The sequence below is a fragment of the Bombus affinis genome, chromosome 7, assembly GCF_024516045.1.
Source record: "Bombus affinis isolate iyBomAffi1 chromosome 7, iyBomAffi1.2, whole genome shotgun sequence".
Classification (NCBI taxonomy): Eukaryota; Metazoa; Arthropoda; class Insecta; order Hymenoptera; family Apidae; genus Bombus; species Bombus affinis.
The window spans coordinates 5,764,987-5,782,864 of NC_066350.1; the positions used below are offsets into that span (position 1 = coordinate 5,764,987).

The following is a 17,878-nucleotide window of genomic DNA, read 5'->3' on the forward strand; positions in this document are numbered from 1 at the left end:
ATACGAAATTGAATTATCATATTCGATTTAAACAAACCAACGTTAAACTTTTATAATTATATAATATTGGCAATGAAATGAATGACAATTAGTGAAATTTTTGAATTCCGAAATCAGATGCTTCAGAGAACAGACTTCAGCAGGTTATAGAGGATTAAATTCCACCACCAATGATATCAGCGCGCGATTGAAATCTGTCACGTCGTAAAACAATCATTTGCCCGGCACTAACGAATCGCTGCCACCAATTACACTTCATCAGCGACTCCGTCCTGGATATCCTTCAGCCAAATCGCCAAATATTCCTTGTGAAACGTGAGCGAACCTCAAAAGCTGCGCACCACCCTCCTTTCACGACCTATTATCCTGATCCTCGTTTCGCGCGCACTTCGATCGTGACGCTTTTCATACTGAGCGAGGAGACGGCCGAAAAGGGAGACAAAGGGAGAGAGAAAGCAGGGTAAAAGTCGACGGGAAGTAAAGGAAAGAAGAAAAACGCTGCGTCAGAAGGCACTACGTTCATATGCTATGGTTGCCGCGAAAGCGAACAGACAACGAGAGCGTTGCCTCGAACAAAAGAATCCTTCTCCTTCTCTCCGATTCTCCGCTTACTCCTTTTGTCCTTTCGAGAAGCTTTTCACGCCGATCTCCGATGCTTTCGACGCGAGAAACATTTATCCGTGCACGCATCGTTTCTCGTTGACTGACAGTCGCGTTAACTCGCGCTGCTCGCGTGATCGATCCGCTCGCATTGGCGCACGAGTGCACGTCGTCTATGCTGATCCAGATACCGAAACAGGCGTGTGTGTGTGTGTACGATGTTGCAGGTGTGACCATCCTGTTGTCACAGACGGTGTTTTCCCTGCTGGTGGCCCATGTGTTGACGCGAACCTCCGAGGCGGTGCCACTTATAGGTACCGATCCACCTTTCCTACCTACGCCCTCTTGCTCATGATCTCTCGCTCGCTCGATGTGGGGAGTCTTTCTCGATTCTAAATCAATTATTCTATAATTGATTCTTAAATAACAGATAAATAGCAAATAAATTGGTTGCTAATCTTAAAAATGCTATTGTTCTGAAGTTCTTTGTAATCGTTTCTTATCTCGTAATTTCTAAGTGCTATCTTTCTGCAAAATGAACTATTCTGCATTTTCATATTTAATAAAAATACCTTTGCTAATATCAACGTCAACGTTAATATTCGAATAAAATATAAAACGGCAAATTTTTACAGAGAAAAGCAATGCAACTTTTAAATTAACTTCAAACTGCATGGCGAAGAATCGAGATGAATTTAAACCGAAAAGAAGTTCATTTATCAAAATGGAATCTTTGTCAAGCGAGCTCGAGAAAACTCCCCGCAAGTTCTATGACTTGCTTTAGAATTACCTAGTGGTCTATCCTTCGTCTGTCCGCGTTTCTCTGACTAGTCGCTTGTCGCGACAATTCTTTCCATTGTCGCACACATCTATTTCTTAAAACGAGACAACCTTCCCTCCAGCGGGTTTACGTTGCGGAAATTGTCTCCGGCGCGATTCTGCCGATACAAGAACGAATCCGTGTCTAGGCGGTTCGTAGTTTCTCTGGGATCTCAGTTCATTCGTACACGAATCTTCTTTGCTAGAGATAAACTAAATCTTACAGAGCATTATTCTGCGACGTCTTTCTTACCGAACACGGCGATACTGACTTTCCAAACGATAATAAAATGAACGATTTGTTGTGAAACAGTATGACCGAGAATTCGCTGAAATCAAGTGCCCGTAACGCGAGCATTGAGAAAGGAAGTATCTTTGTCGGTTCTTGCTTCCGTTTTATTGCACATTTGCTTTCGTTCCGACGTTTATCAAATTATTACGATACAATTTCGAACGAACGGGTTACTTTTCAATGTCTTCTTAGATATGACAATTCTAAACTTGGATTGAGAAATGCTACAGAAATTTCTTTCTCTGAGATTTAACAATTTGGTACATGACGAATTGCAATTAATCGTATCAAACGAATTCAATGCGGGATTTAGTCACATTATTACGTGTTATATCGTTGTTACAAGTATCGTTATTACGTGTCAATCGTTTACAATAATGAAAAATTCATATTTGTCAATTGCCAGTTCATTGATAACGTTGCCTGCTAAGATACCGTTCAAAGAGACTCGGATCTCCAGCGAAAGAAAAATACAACCGACGTTCCTAAAGTCTAGAAAGATCGACGTCCGACAAACCGTTACTTACAAATAATTAGACCGTAAAAAGAGTCTCGCACTAAAATATCGAAATGTCATAGGAAAAAAATCACGATCGTAACTCACAAGTTCTTCGCGTTGAACCCTCGGCAAGCAATTTAGAGAAACACGCGGTTCCATTCGTCGACGGAGCAGAAAGGAAGGGTGAAAGCCGCGAGAAGCGTGAAAGCAACCGAGAGAACGCGCATCCCGTTTCGTGTTCGGTAAGAAGACGGCGAGAAAAGGTGGCACGGGGAGGAATGGTTTCCCCTTTCTCATCTATGAAAACACCTAGTGCGACGGGCTCAACGTACCGCGAACAAAATCGCGGAATGCTCTTCTCCTCCTCGTGCTCCCGGCAGATTCGAAAGTAAAATGGAAGGAAAGGCGAATTGAATGGCGTATCGTGGGCGAGTGTGCAGCTCCACGGAGTTCAGTTGTATGTATAATACGAACAAATGAGACGGGGATGGTGCGTAGTGGTTGCGTTACAGCCGCTGTCTCTGCTGAACGTATAATCACGGTATAACGCGTGCTCGCCCGCCACCGGTGGTTGTCGTGTTAGCTCTGCTCTCAGGTAAGGACAAGGGGCCTGACAAGACACGACAACTACTTCACTCGCGAATCGATCGGTCGATGATATTTTTTCCATCGCTCTCTTTGTTTCTCCGACTATGGTGGATCATAATCGCGAGTACGTTCGTGAATCGGCCAAAATCCCTGGAAATTATCCTGTTCGCGGGATGAATTTTCATAAAATGTAGTAGAATCGATTCGATTAGTTTCGATCGGTACAACTTGTGTTTGGAGTAGTCAGGAACGCGTCGTCTATCAGTGGATCGGTTCGTTCGTTTAATCGGACTTCGATCGAACGGTAAGACGACGAACGAGCAGTTCCTGCGAAGCCGCGTTCGATTTTTCTCTCTGCTTCCTCTCTGCTTCTTGACTTTCTTTTTTTTTTTTTTTGTCTGTCACTATCGCCTATTTTGCGACTAGATTTGTCAACCTTACACTATCCGCCTACAGACACGATCATAAGCATCACGACACGCTGATGAGATTGATGTCCTTAGGTCTTGGGCAAGTTCGTTACTGAACGATCCGCGTGATAATTCAATAGGCACGATATATCACTATACGCTGTTAAATCGTTTCTTTGAAACTTCTGTATGACGCTCAAGTTCCTAACTGATTTCGTCCGTTCTCACTTCTCTATTAGACATTGATCTTCACTCTTTTTCTTTGCTGCTATTTTGCCAATGAATACTTTCGTTCGGGTGATACGGGTTTGAACATGAAACGTTCGTGGATATGTCACGCATTCATCTTCGGTTCCAATGATTTAGTAAGTTCGTAAATGCCAAAGAATGAATGTATTATTACGCTATTTTATCGTTAAATCGTAATATTTTAATTACTTTTTACGTTTCCGATTATTGGCGTGTGCAACAATTTTATTGCAAATTATTACAAATAATTTCATGCAAATATAAAGTAATATAAAACGGTATTTCATAGATACTTACTTGCAATTAGTTTCGAGTATCAAAAAGCTCGAAGTAATATTAATTAAGTATAAATGTTAAAAACCAAGAAAAATTGAGTTTCAAGAAATTTCTGATTTAAAGCGGATTCAAAACGAAGTAAACGAATTATCGAATAGCATACAACTTCGTAAAAGTAATGAAATTACGAATGAACGAATTTTATATGAAGAAATGATATATAGACGACTATTATCTTTTGAAATAAATAATGCAAGTTATTTTTGTTTATTTGTTATTAGAAAATTATGACGTTTACAGCTATGCTTGACGCGACATGCTGGATCTTTGCGATAAACTTTAATCTCTTCTCTACTAACATCAAAACTGTGAAACTTACCTTAAGTAGCAGACTTCGATACATTCTGCTTTTAGATTTAGATTCCAAGTACTTATACCTTTTCTTCTTCTCGTATGTCATGCAAAAATTCTCGCGTTATACATGAAAACACGAAAACGTAACTAACACAGCTTTTGTACTTTCATTTCACGTGAAATCAAATTCCAAAATTTTTGAATAAACCACACAACTAAATTTCACAATATCCGTTGACTTTCCATTGATCGAAATACTCCACGTTTTCTAAAGACCATCGCGTTTACAAACTTATCGCTAGTACTAGTCACGTAATATACGAAATTAAAAACAATGTCATTTGATATTTTTATCGCAATAACGCAAGAAATAACGAACTAACGATTACGATATCTAAAAAGGGTTCTTTTCCCAAACACGAAGTAAAAGTAAAGAATAACCCGAACGTTAAAATGAAATATAAATTCGATATCAATTCGATAATGAACAAGCGACGGTACTTATCGTAATATAAATTCAAGTATCTATTTCATCGGTCGCTTTAATATAGAATTCATTTGGCGCGAAGGAAAGAGAAACGAGCTAATATACGATCGATGTACGGTCGAATGGAAAAGACGAGATTAAATACGCCTGTAATGAGCAAGTAATGTTCCTTCCGTCGAACCTGATCGTCCCTTTGCTGATTGAGCCGCACAGCATTACGCGTAATAGCTGTAGGTCAAGACGAATGCGAGCAATAAGAGAACAACTCCGGTGACGATGAATCGTGATTATGAGAATTTGCGCAAGGTACCACCGGATTTCCATGCAATTGCATTTTTATACTTGCTGCTCCTATTTTTATCGTGATCAATCGCGCGAAATCGGTCACGCTTCAATTAACAGGTAATCCTTGGAATTGAACCGGTGCTCTCTGAACGAACGATTGTTCGGCCATGAAGAAGGGATTACGGAGAAAAAAGCGGTCGTTTAAATAGAAGGAATACGTCCATGTAAACGTACGTTCTATCGTGGCACGGATGTTTCTATTAAAATCTAATCTGCCGTGTCACCGAGAGTCGTTTCAACGGTTAACTAAAACCAACGGAGATCGATTTGTTCGGATCTGTATTGTTTTTAATTGTCGTGTCGTCGTGGCAGAATGGATTTTTAAATCGTGTCTCGCTCTATATAGTAGATGCTATATTCCCAATGTAAGTTTAATGGTATATTTAAAAATGCCGAACACTAGAACCAGCACGTTAGTTAAAGCGACCGATGATCGCAAATCTAAATGTAAATCGAAGAATAGCACGGTATCGATCAGATCCTTTAAATTGAATTTTTAAAACAAGAAACGGTAAAAATAAACAAACGGGACGTAATAACACCAGTGATATTTTGATTCGCGGATATGATTTTTAATTGAATATAAAGAAACGTTGAATCGGCGCACATAAACGAATAAAAAGTATAAAATGATAATAGAAAACAAAAATTAAAGAGACCATGAGAAATAAGATATTTTAGAGAATTAAAGCGAAGTGCAACAGCTAACTTTCGCTATTATTCTGAAAATTGTCAAGTTTTGCAGAAAGGGAGGAAAGAATAAGCAAAGTTTATAAATTTATATTAAACGTTTCGAAATATCGAAACTTGGCGAGTAACGATCCGACTAACTGGTCGCGAGTTATAACGTTACAAATACATGTATCGTTCGTATAGCGTTTCACGTATTTTACTCATGGCAATTTCCTTCCTTTTCTTATTAATTATGTCACTTGGAACGGTCGACGTGAATCGCACCACTTCGTCGGAACGTATTGCTCAGGCTACCTTCGAACTCTTGTGTTTGCTTAAGAAATTTACACCGCTCAAGGGAAAACGATTGAACTTTACCGAGAACGTAAGATTATAAACTGATTGCGAATTAAATTTTCCAACGTTCGGTCGTAGATAGCAGAGTCTCGGAGTTTTCAGTTGATAATTGTGAAACAAAACGCGTAAGACTTTCAAGGTAATACATTTTTTCGCTAGTAATGTTCAAAATTACTGTCACATATGTATATTATTCGCGTGATACGATATAAATATATTCGTCGTTGATTAAATAGATTTTATGTAAAAGGGACGATCTTCGATGCCATTTTAAAAAGAAAATGTGAATGAGCTTACTACAAAACTTGATATTATGCATTGACGATTGAAATTTTGAAACTTTATTCAAAATTACGCAAATGCGAATTATGTCCGGGAAACGTGTCCTCTCGCTTATTCAAACTTTTTAAACAAGAAAGAGAAAGATACAATTAACTAACTTATAACAGTCTAGTTGCTGCATAGAATCAAAAAGTTATTTAAACTGCAACGAAAATGAAAATTTTCAATGCAGCCAGATAGAATATCTCGTCGTATCGTCACGAATTTATCAAGTGAAATAATGCGAGGAAAGTTCTCCGCGCATCACAGACAGTTAATTGGAACGCTAGATTAATTAATCTGAGGAGAACTACGAGCGACATATAGATAAATACATAGCGCATAGCGACGTGAATTCTTTAAACTATTTCTTTTATACTTACTCTACTTCCTTTGGAATAACGATAAAAAATAAAATGAGAATGAAAGGTTTAGGGTAATTTTCAGTGACATGTACCTAAACCAACGCGCAATGGAAAAAACGCGTTGTGAAAATCCGGAACAAGATATAATGTGTTTCATCCAGTTTTCGTTTCCTTTCCTCGTTTGATCTTTGTTCGATCGAGTCCTTTTCCTCCCGCTTTTCTTATCTCTGATGTTTCGACGTTTAAACTGTTGCTGTCTTGTGAGTAATACATAGGGCAATTTGAAGCAGATAGTATAAGAAAGAATCATCTACGTGAAAATGGAAAAGTGAAAAGTAAGACACGATCGAATTATACGAGAGTTCGGTCTTTTAAAAGAATTTCTAACCGAATTTTATTAAAAATAATAAAATGTTATCCACTAATGATAATAATAAAGCTAAAGTAAGGAACGATACGTGTTATGGTTATTAATAAACTAGTTGACAACTTAAAATTACAGGAGAAACGTTCTTGCCACTAGTTTCAATCGAGGGTCATTGCAATAAACCGAAATGTACCACCAGCTTCAATTTCCATCGACGCTTCAATTTCCCCCATATCTGTGAAAGAGTGGACGACAATTATTAATTGCTTTCTAACTGTAACCTTCGCGAGATCGAACGTACGTACAATGCGAAACGCGAAACGCGAATTTTCCATAATGTGGAATCTCGTCGCAAACGAATCGCTATGTTAGTGTGTATTAACGAGACGAATGAAACGAGTACGCTTGTGAATTTCATTATTATTGCCCCGTGTCAAGATAAATCAGCATTTCGCGCTTGACCATTCAGTGTCACGTTGCCAATGTGATTTTGCAAAATTCGATCCGTGCACCAATATCGTTGCACCGATGATTTTGCGAATATCAAGTTCCGAGCGGTATATTCGACGTGGAAGATTCTTCGTTCAATTCGCGAATGATTACGAATACACAGCGCAGTTACTGATTTTACGGTTCGTTGTAAATAGTTCGTGAAATAATTTCGTTACAACTAACAAACTTGGAGTTGCAAATCGCGATACAAATTTAACTAACTTTGGTAGGGAGAAGGTGTACATCTTGGATAAAATTGTCGTGTTGTCGAATTACGAACAGCGAATGAAAATTTCAAATATCTGAAAATCATAGCGCAGAAACATGCAAACAGTCTGAACACTATTCTTTTTATTTTATCCACTAAATACATGAATAGACTAAAGGTCAAGTATAAATCAAGTATGAATATTAAGATCAAGTACATGCTGCTTAACTATGGAAAAGAAGAGTAACTGCAAAAAAGATCTAAAAGCAGTCCCTTTGTGACTTGGAATAGTTTTGAACATTTTGTGTCTTCGTTTAATGTAAAACTGGAGCAAGATATAATATTCTACTAAAAAGTGAGTAATATACTTATTACGCGAGCAGGGAAAACGGCATTATGAGGTAGAAAAGCTTTAAAAGTCAATATCGATTTGCCATAAATTAGTTCTTTAAGAATCGATTTTCTTTATGGTTGGATTATCCAGGAAAGGGGTAACTCTGCGTGAAAGGATAAAGGATAAAGGTTAAAAATGTACAATAACATTTTTTCATAGAAAGCTCCATTTTCGAAAGAGTCCGCATTGAAAATTCATCGAGTACGCGTATATTTTTATGTTTATTTACGTTTACGGCTACGTTAAAAAATTAAACAAGAATATTTGCTACCTTCCATAAATCATAATGTTTTATTCAACTTCATTTTTAAATCCAGTAATACAAATTTTGTGTAAAAAAAAAAAAGTGTAACTGAAACCATACACACAAACTGTGAAAAAGAGTGAAATGTCTAGTTGAGAATGAAAAACGAATTCATATACCATGTTAGTGGTAATTTAAACTGCCAAAGTAGCATTACCAATGTCCAATTATTTTTACCATAAATTCCAAACGGTCTATGTTTTAGCTTTTTCCTCTGTTTCCTGTTACTATACCTAACCCCAACTATAATATTTTTCAACCACGATGAACGATCGGTCAAATCGACGTTCAATAACAGTTTATATCCGTTTTTATCGCGGTATTTATCGATTTTCAATGACATGTTAAATCGTAGTTTTTGCGGTAGTTAATATTTTTAATGGGGCTTGTTAGGTGTTCCATTGAACGGTTTATGTTTTCGAATCGCAATATTGTTGCAAATCTATTGGAAGAATATTTATCTACTTGTTGCTAAATAATTACTATTGTCTTTTCGTACGGGTTATTCGGATTTTATTAGACAGCATTATTTCGTTACTTAGAAGGTGAATTAAATTAGATTTTAATCCCAAGCTAGAGTTATTTGGATCGGTTAAACTTGAACACTTTAAAAATCAACCTTGAATTGTGCAGAAAATAATCACGTTTGTTGTATATTACGAGATATTATCAGAGACATTACTAGACATCAATAAAGAAATCTTTATATGAAATGAGACAATCGGTTTGTAATTTTTTACTCATTTATTATCAGATCAGTTAATATTGCGTAAAATGTTATATTAATTAGTAACCTATGATTTCCAGAATGTTAAGCTTTTAACGATATTGACTGAATAATGCAAGGGAGCTTTATCGAACACTTTCGAATCTTGAAAATCAGCTACTCCCTTTCATTGCGTTTTCATGCAAAATCCGGCTCTGTCCATCGAGGACAAAGCTCGTCACAATGACCAACCGAAGATCAAACGAACCACGAAACTTTGACGAGTACGCTCAGTCGAGAATATTCGACGTCTTCAATCGGGAACGAGTTTTACATATTTCATCCATATTAACGTGCGACTATATCGAATTCGATAAAAGAGTATACATAAACGTTAGTTATTAAAATCCCTGGCGAGAACGAAACTGTGCTTCGAAATGAAGGACCGTGACTTCCGTTTAATTAAAAGAGGATTAAACGAAAATTGGCCCCGCGATCGGGACCGTGCCTTCCGTTTTTGTTCGAAACGCGTAATCTGGCCAGTCGGACGGTTGCCACCGACACAGGTTTGTTTAATACATCGTTGCATAAAGAAACGTTATTAATTAGATTTTAACGGAGATCGTAATTACGCGTTGATAAAGTTATTCTGTAAATTCACCTCGAATAGATACATCAATTATCGTTAATTACCATCAAATACACGCACTCAAACAGATAATAACCCATTCATTTTGTTTGTTTCAATGATATTTCTTTAACCCTTGAACAATATGATGTAATATAAAACATTTTCAAATCGCTATTTTATATGCTATGAAAATCAAAAATTAAATAAATTGAATAAATGGATTTAGCGGTATCGATCAATGGAAAGTTTGACGATATTTCATATTGTCTCCGATTATATAATTCAACATGACAATATCTGCTGGCGAATTATCATGATACACTGCGAGAAAGACTTTTCATTTTCGAGTCGTTATAATTATTTGCGAGTTAATTATATATATCCATGTTTCATAAATTTACAGTACTTTTCATTGTAACTGTTAATTTCATAATTTATTTCGATATTTCGCCTTGTTCATATAGAATCACGTTGCCGTTCATAAAAAGATATGGAAACATTATACTCTTTATCGAAAGTGGCTGCGTAAATAGTTATATATTATATGAAAAATTTAATATTTTAATCTCTTAAGAAATTAACGCCAACTTTGAAAACTATAATTATTTCTTTGATGATATTTTCATTACCATTTTACAATAATTATACATATCATCTATATCATACTAAAGTCAATTAACGTAAATAAATATGCACCAAGAATTTTCTGCAAAATGATTGAAAAATATTGGTCGCCGTTATTTCTGAATTAAAGAAAAGAGAAATATTATAGTCAGTACAACTGTGTATTACTGTAAAATAGTATAAAAATGTATCGCACGGTTACAAGCGTGAATCGATGATCTCGATCGTCGAGGCGCGCAACTTAATCAATTTTCCCTTTGTCACTATGGCACAGCCGTGCGCGCAAGAACACAAGAAATAAGCAGAGAGCTTTGGTAGAATAGCACGGACGGCTTTTGTAGCGCGATAACTCGCCGTCTACGGACTTAATACAATCTTACGATACAACGGAACGAACGAACCCGATGCATTTTTCACTAGGCATTCCGGTGTCATCGCGATCCAACCTTGTAGATTTAGCAACAGCAAACGGCGGAAACTTTACGTCCGGCGTTCTATGAAAGATTAATAGAATCCACGATTAGAGTAAACGTACGTAGACAATTTTCATGGCGGGTCGTAGTTTTCGTCGCGAACTGGCGAAAGAACATTTTACGATTAATCAATCTGTCCTTGTATAAAATACAAGAGACTTTCGCCAACGAAACGTTCGCTACAATGAATTTTTATGTTGATCTACCAGATTTGAAATAGTTACGAGTTAATTCATTCGAACAAGCAAATGATTTCTCTTCCAAGTTATTCTATTATTTAGTTATCAAATTAAATAACTTTTTCCATTTCATTTCATATCTTGCATTTGAATAAATGTCTCTGAAATAGTTTCTCAAATAATGTCTGATTCGTCCATATATTTTCAATACTGAAACAATTTTTGAATCTTGTTCCTCGTTACGTCTCTTATTGATATTAACAAATGCAAGATCGGAAGTGAAACAAAAGCGAACAAATTTTAGTTATGTGCGTCCGTATTCCATAAATATTTGAAGTTACTTTCTCGCGAATAAATCTCTATTTGCCAAAATCTTGTTCGCGGAACACGATTTATTTTTCCGCCAGAATAATCATTCTGGTTCTCGAGTGTACAAAGATATATGTATATCATAACGAACCACCTTGTGTATTAGTATGCACGGGGCTCTAGTTACGTACATACGTTAATACGTTGCACTGCGAAAGCTTTGAAGCAGAGAAATGATCTCTTCCAGCACCGTTTACGCTATCTCTTTCTTTCTCTTTCCTGTCTTTTCTCTCCTTTCTCTCTGTCTTTTTATTTCTCAAGCTGCGTTTTAACTCTCAAGTGGTAGTTTCGAGACGATGTGCTATTACGACAGGATAGTTACAGCGAAGAATAAGTGACAAATAAATATCTAAAGAAATAAGAATACTAGGAAAAATAGGAAAACGTTTTTAAACAATTATTCGTCTATTTTTAACGAATATATCGATCCGGTCACAAAATACAGTTACGCTCGAAATGAGAAAATTCTGATTCCGAAGACACAACACAAACGCTTCTTATTGAAAGAGAAAATTAAGCTTTGTGCTTTATGATTTTCTGTCAGTATCGTTTGATAATTCGATATCTGTTACTATTTGATTGTTTGATAACCATTTGACATTTCATTATCCCTTTGATTTCTTAAGTCACTCTATTTCCAAATCGATTCCTTCAATCACGTTTCACGCATTTCCACGAACATACTTAAATTACTGGAAAATATAAGATCATACGCATTACTCTTTCAACCCTTACAATTAAACATTTCTGATTCTCCAGATCAATATCATAATCTCTTAAGCATTTAAAGCCTTATTTTTTTTCTTTTATTATACATTTTGTGTAATCCCCTTCGACTTAGAATTACGTTTCTATACTTACACTACGTCCGATTGTTGCCCAATTGAACCAATATTATCGATGAAGTGTTATCAAAGTTAAGCCTGCATTAAGCAAAATACGAAAAGGAAACGCTTAAAGCAACTTATATACACAGTAGTCATGGAGCATGGAAGTACACAAATAATGATCTCTTTTCTCAAAAAACACGCATTGGACGACAAGAGATAGAAAGCTTTGTGAATCGAACAATAAGAGATAGAAAGCTTCGATGAGCTTGTAATACGCTTGAGGTACTCGAGATGCTAATTACCAAACGATCAAGTCTGCGATTTGAGATCACAGGTGCGCCTTTAATACCACTCGAGGGTTAATTTCTTTCTTGGCTGATCACACATACACACCCTTTTCTACTACTTACTTGTAGCCTGCGTATTGTCGCTGTGCAATGGCAAATGTTGAACTCTCGTAGTCATATTGATGATTGAAACACGCGAGGAGGCTGGGCTGATCACTATATTATCACTACCCCTATCGCTGTCTGCTGATTGCTACTTTGACTATTCTGCAAGGCAGTTCTTCCTCCCTATTTCCGAGATTGCGTTGTTGACCAGCTGTGAATCTGTTTCTTGAAAATCGCACACATCGCAAGTCTGCCACGAAGAACGTCGTGGCGCGATCTTAAAACGACTTGGCTTTATTCTCCATGCAAGCATGGTCGTGAATTGGTACGAGTGGTATTATACGTGTATGCATATCTAACGATATAAATATTCTGCAACAGTAATATGTAAAAGATGTAAAGGAAACAAAGAGTTCGCATGTCACGTTTATTGTCAATTATTTATATCTTTTTAACGTAAAGGTGTCTCCTTTGACCGATGAGTACTGGCTTCTTAAAAATGTTGTCCTTTTAAAATTCTTGGAGCGTACAAGGAATTCACGATCACTCGCTGCATCACTCTTCCCTCTGTAACTGAAAGTTGTAGACCGCGGTCCGCTTCCTGTTCAGGACAAATAAAGACTACGGAGATTTAGTTGGCCGAGCATCCAGGAATTTCCAAGGTCTTAGCTAGGCTTACGACACGCCGCTCTTCGGTAACGAGGGTCGGAGCGTCCATCACGTAGCAACTAAACTCTCTAAAGTCTCAACGACACCGGTTATCTGCGTTGTTCATGAGATTCTGGAACGGTAGTTCGCTGTCGAGCATGGAAGCACTTTAATATCGTTTCCAACAAAGCAGGAACACGCGAGCATATTTGTTAGATGACGTACCATCTCTCCGAGCAGTTTTGCATCGCTCAACTCTTGCCATTTATTCTTCTTCTCCTTCTTCTTCTTCTACTTCTTTTTTTCCTCTTTCACCTTCTCTTCTCAACGACTTTTCTTGTTCTTCTTCCCCTTTTTCTTCTTCTTCTTCTTCTACTACTACTACTTCTTCTTCTTCTTCTTCTTCTCCTCCTTCTTCTTCTTCTGTTGCTGCTGTCGCTGCTACGTCCTAGAACTACTTCTTTAGCTTCACTCACGACTTCTGTACACGAAGTGGCACCGCTGAACTTGCAGGCGTAGTTACTTTATTACCATGAAGCTGGGCAAAGGTTTCAAATTGCGGAAAGCACGCCGACCGAGCGACCGTTTCCGACGGGCGACCCGTCCGCGTTTCCTACTCGACGACCTCGCAAGACCACCGAATAATAGCGTTATTTAACGCTGTTTAACCGTCTTCGCGCTGCACATCTCCGACAAGATTGGACGAAACTAATTGCCACCGCTGTTTTTATATTCTCGCGACCGCATCCGTGCTTCTTGCTAATCCGCCGGCTTGTTCATTACCCAGGATTCATTGCGTTTACAGCAATTAGTCGTAAAAAGTTCGTGCCTTATGAAATACTGCCCAGCATATTTTTTCACCACTGTCCTCACCTGTGCGTTTCGATCTTCTTGCTGATTTATTTTCCAACGTTCGAACGGCATCTTTCGATACTTTCTGTCTTGCGCAAATAGTCTCACGAAAAAACGGGAACTTTTCTAAAATATAGAACGCCGGATTTCAAAATTCTTCCTAATCTTGCGTGAATTATATCTGTTTTTATAAAATGTGATAACAACGTTGTTATAAAAAAAAAAGGGTAAAATTTTAAAAAAAGAAAAACATTGCAATATCAATACGAGCAATTTTCCGCTTAAATACCGTTGCTATCGGTCGCAGATTTTGTCGACCGGTTTAATTTCCTGCAGAGCAATTTTAAAACAGCTAGCACGTTATCCACGAACGCAAAAGTTCGCGTAATCAGCTCGTAAAACTACCAGCGTACCATTGGATTATTGGCGCGTATCTTTAATCGTGCGAAACCATCGAATCGAATCGCCGCAGTTCCATTAACTCAATGTTGACTGCGTGTGCCGTGCCGTATCGATATCTTCGATATCGATGGTGATAGGGTCACGTGCCACCAATCACATATTAAACAGCCCAGCAACGAGCGTTTCAATTAAGCGTAGATTCGCAACCAGCCAAAAGTGCAGCACGCATCGGTTAGATCGTTCGTTGGTGGCAAAATCGGGACAATCACAGGAAACCGGTCGTATCGGTCGGAAGGGAAACGATCTTCGCGCATCGTAAAACGGAAATCAGAGGAAGATCGATCGACTCAATTCGAACGAGTATCGCTTCCCGCGGCGAAACCGGTTATTATTCGATTATGAACGCTCGTTTTCGTCGAGACGAGATCCAGACTGCTGTTTTTCAAACTAATCGTGACACATTGACGGATCTTCGAACGAACGCTTTAAATTAGATGCTGTTAGAAGGAAAGGAACCGGATAATAGATTGCACGTGAAGAAAATAGTTTTTAAAATAAAACGGATCATTATTATGTTGCAATTTGCGGTATAGTTGGTATTATTACTTACGATGAACGTTATTCGAATATCATATCCATGTAAAAGAGAGCGCATCGAAGAAGAAATCCTATTAAAACATGTAAATTTGCTTATTTTCTATGCGTGTATCTGTGCTTCGCTTGAGACGAAGATACGCCAAACCAGCCCATTGTACGTTACAATAATTTTCGATGGTAATTACCACGAACGAGTGGTAGAATATATTCAACGCAAAGTTTGTAACCGTAGTTTCTAAGTTCAATGTGTCACGATGCAGAAAAATTGAAAAACGACATACTAACTCAGTGCTGTCCAAGTTCAGTTTTGAAACACAGAAACTATCTTTGTTCTAGCTTAGTAATTATGATGTCAGTTATACGTCTATGAAGCTTTCTATGTGCGAAATTCTATGCGGATGTATAGAATTATTGTTTGTAGATTGTATCCATTCTCGTTTCAATAAATTGTGCACAAATTGTTTCTTTCAATGTCGAACGAGCGATAGAACGTCAGCTATGGACAGCTCTGTGATGAGAAACGCATTGTGAAACACGTGTTAAATGAACCAGAGCTATTAAAACTTCGTATCGTCGCTTTCTACAACGAAGAACCTTGATTTAAATGCAATTAAATTTCTTAATTTAATGGAGCGACGTCTACGATTTTAACGAGCTACAAAGAAAACGAGAAACATTGAAAATCGTCATCTTTTCTTTCCACAAATGCATTTCACTTTACCTATAAATACCGACGAACGCAAACAAAGTAAAGAAACCTCGCATCTCGTCGTTGGTAGCTTGTGAAAGCTCGCGAAAAATGAAACATCCGAAGTCGATCGCTATTTCATCGAGCGAAAGTCACGTACGAGACGATCGAAGTGCTCAAATTAATCAAGCCGGGTCAACGAGCAAGAACGGGAAACAAAATGAAATGGTGAAAAGAAACGAAATCGAAATTTTGTACGTGCAGTTTCGCAACCGTGACACTCTACAGGCTGTAATTTCCCGCGGAATCTCGGTGGCGAACCGAACAGATCGTAATGCATCCCGGAAATGATCGCCACGCACGCGGAAAACACGTTATGAGCGCGGTAATGTGGAATAGGCGGCTACATGCGCCATTACGCGGGTTACGCGGCTAAAATAACAAAACTATAAGGTTCGACGTCTGATCTAGAACAACGTGGAACGAAATAAGAGGATTCGTCCTGACCGAGTTGCTCCATAGAGGCTGGCTAAGGCATTGTCGAATGATATTTCTTGGTTTAACAAGATAGTCTTCGATGAAAGTCACTGCAGATAACTAAAATTTAAGGATAATTGGCGGACTGAAACTATGATTCTTAGTATACCAGTTGTTATCTTTATTGGATTGTTTGTTAGTAAAGTTTGAGTTTGATGATTACTTTATGTCCGATTATTTTGACAATGATAAATTCAACGATACGTGTATTACTTATCTCTTTAAAAAAGAAATGTAGCTCTCTATCTTAGGTATTTCTTAAACGCCGAGTTTCGGCAAAATATAATTCTGGCAGTAACCTTCGCTTCAGGTTTATTTGAATTCTAGTCTTTAATGGAAAAATACTCTTTAATGGAATTCTGGCACATTTTCGCCTTTCAAATATTCCCTTTCCGTCCTTCCCCGTTTCCTCTGCCATAGAATACGCCACCAGCAGCGAAATAAATTTTAACCTATGTGCAACTTAATAGCCATGTATAATCGAACAAGCACACATGCAAGTAACTGAATATACATCATCTTGCTACTAATTAATTCCTATGTTTCATCGCGTACCATCAGTTGCCTTCTTCTTAAATTTTTACCTCTTATCTGTAATTGAAATCACAGTTCTATCGACTCGTATTGATTCAAAAATAAAGAAATTATCAAAATGTACAATTAATATATAGACAAGGCCTCGAAGAGGAATAAATTACTATACAGGCAGAAATGTAACTTTACCTTCATAGAAGATTTTACATCTACAAAGGAATTATCACTGATTTGATATATCCATAGTTAAATTCACATTTTTAAAGATATTCGTCTGGATTTAACAAATTTAACGAATCGTATTCAATTCTAAATATAAAGATTATCCATATTTTCGTATGATCGTTCCATAAAACGCTTCTTTGTCCCTCACAATGAAGCGCCATCGTAAACAGAATCTTAAACCCGGAAACGAAAGAAATCACTTTCAGGACCAAGACAAAGTTCCTCAAACAACATATACAACATTTGCATTTTCACGTATGTATTTTGCACGTTTGCAGACGCTACAAAGCGTTAATCTCTCGAGATGAAATACGCTAAAGAAAATTTTAGATGCACAAAAGCAAGTCAAGATTTCAAAAGTCACGCCGAAAGGACACAGACGACATTTACATGTTGAACACGTTGTACAGAAATGTCACAAAGGTGTCGCTAAAATATCTTATTTAAACACGTATCCATCGATCTGATGCGCCAGAGACGAGAATGAAAGACACCAAGTTTCGCAGAAAATACGTAGCAAAATCACAGTCCGCGATCGCAGATATTCTTTCACGGTCGTCTCGGTTTCCGTATCCGCACGTTCGTTCCCGAGACGAACGTATATTCGAGGGCAGCTTTGACGAAACATCGCAAACGCTTTCCCGGAAGCGAGCGCACAAGGTGCTTGCTTTTCCCTCTCGCGGCTGTCTTTTCCATGACGATGCGAAATTGCGATTGCACCGTGAGAAACGATCCTTCTTCGTCCACGGGAAAACTTTGCAGGATTTGTTCGCTGTTGCGTTAGAGACGTTC

General features: G+C 37.7%; 1 protein-coding gene and 1 long non-coding RNA gene across 5 annotated transcripts in view; one reads left to right on the forward strand and one right to left on the reverse strand.

Annotated features, from left to right (window-relative positions):
* Nucleotides 1–4,394, reverse strand: part of LOC126918698 (uncharacterized) — a 208,334-nt gene extending 203,940 nt beyond the window's left edge. Inside the window, exon 1 of the long non-coding RNA XR_007711415.1 lies at nt 4,113–4,394. This is a non-coding gene — a long non-coding RNA (uncharacterized LOC126918698). The remainder of the gene's footprint in view (nt 1–4,112) is intronic.
* LOC126918695 (neuronal acetylcholine receptor subunit alpha-7) overlaps nt 1–17,878 on the forward strand; it is a 274,945-nt gene that overhangs the window by 231,302 nt on the left and 25,765 nt on the right. The window lies entirely within an intron of this gene.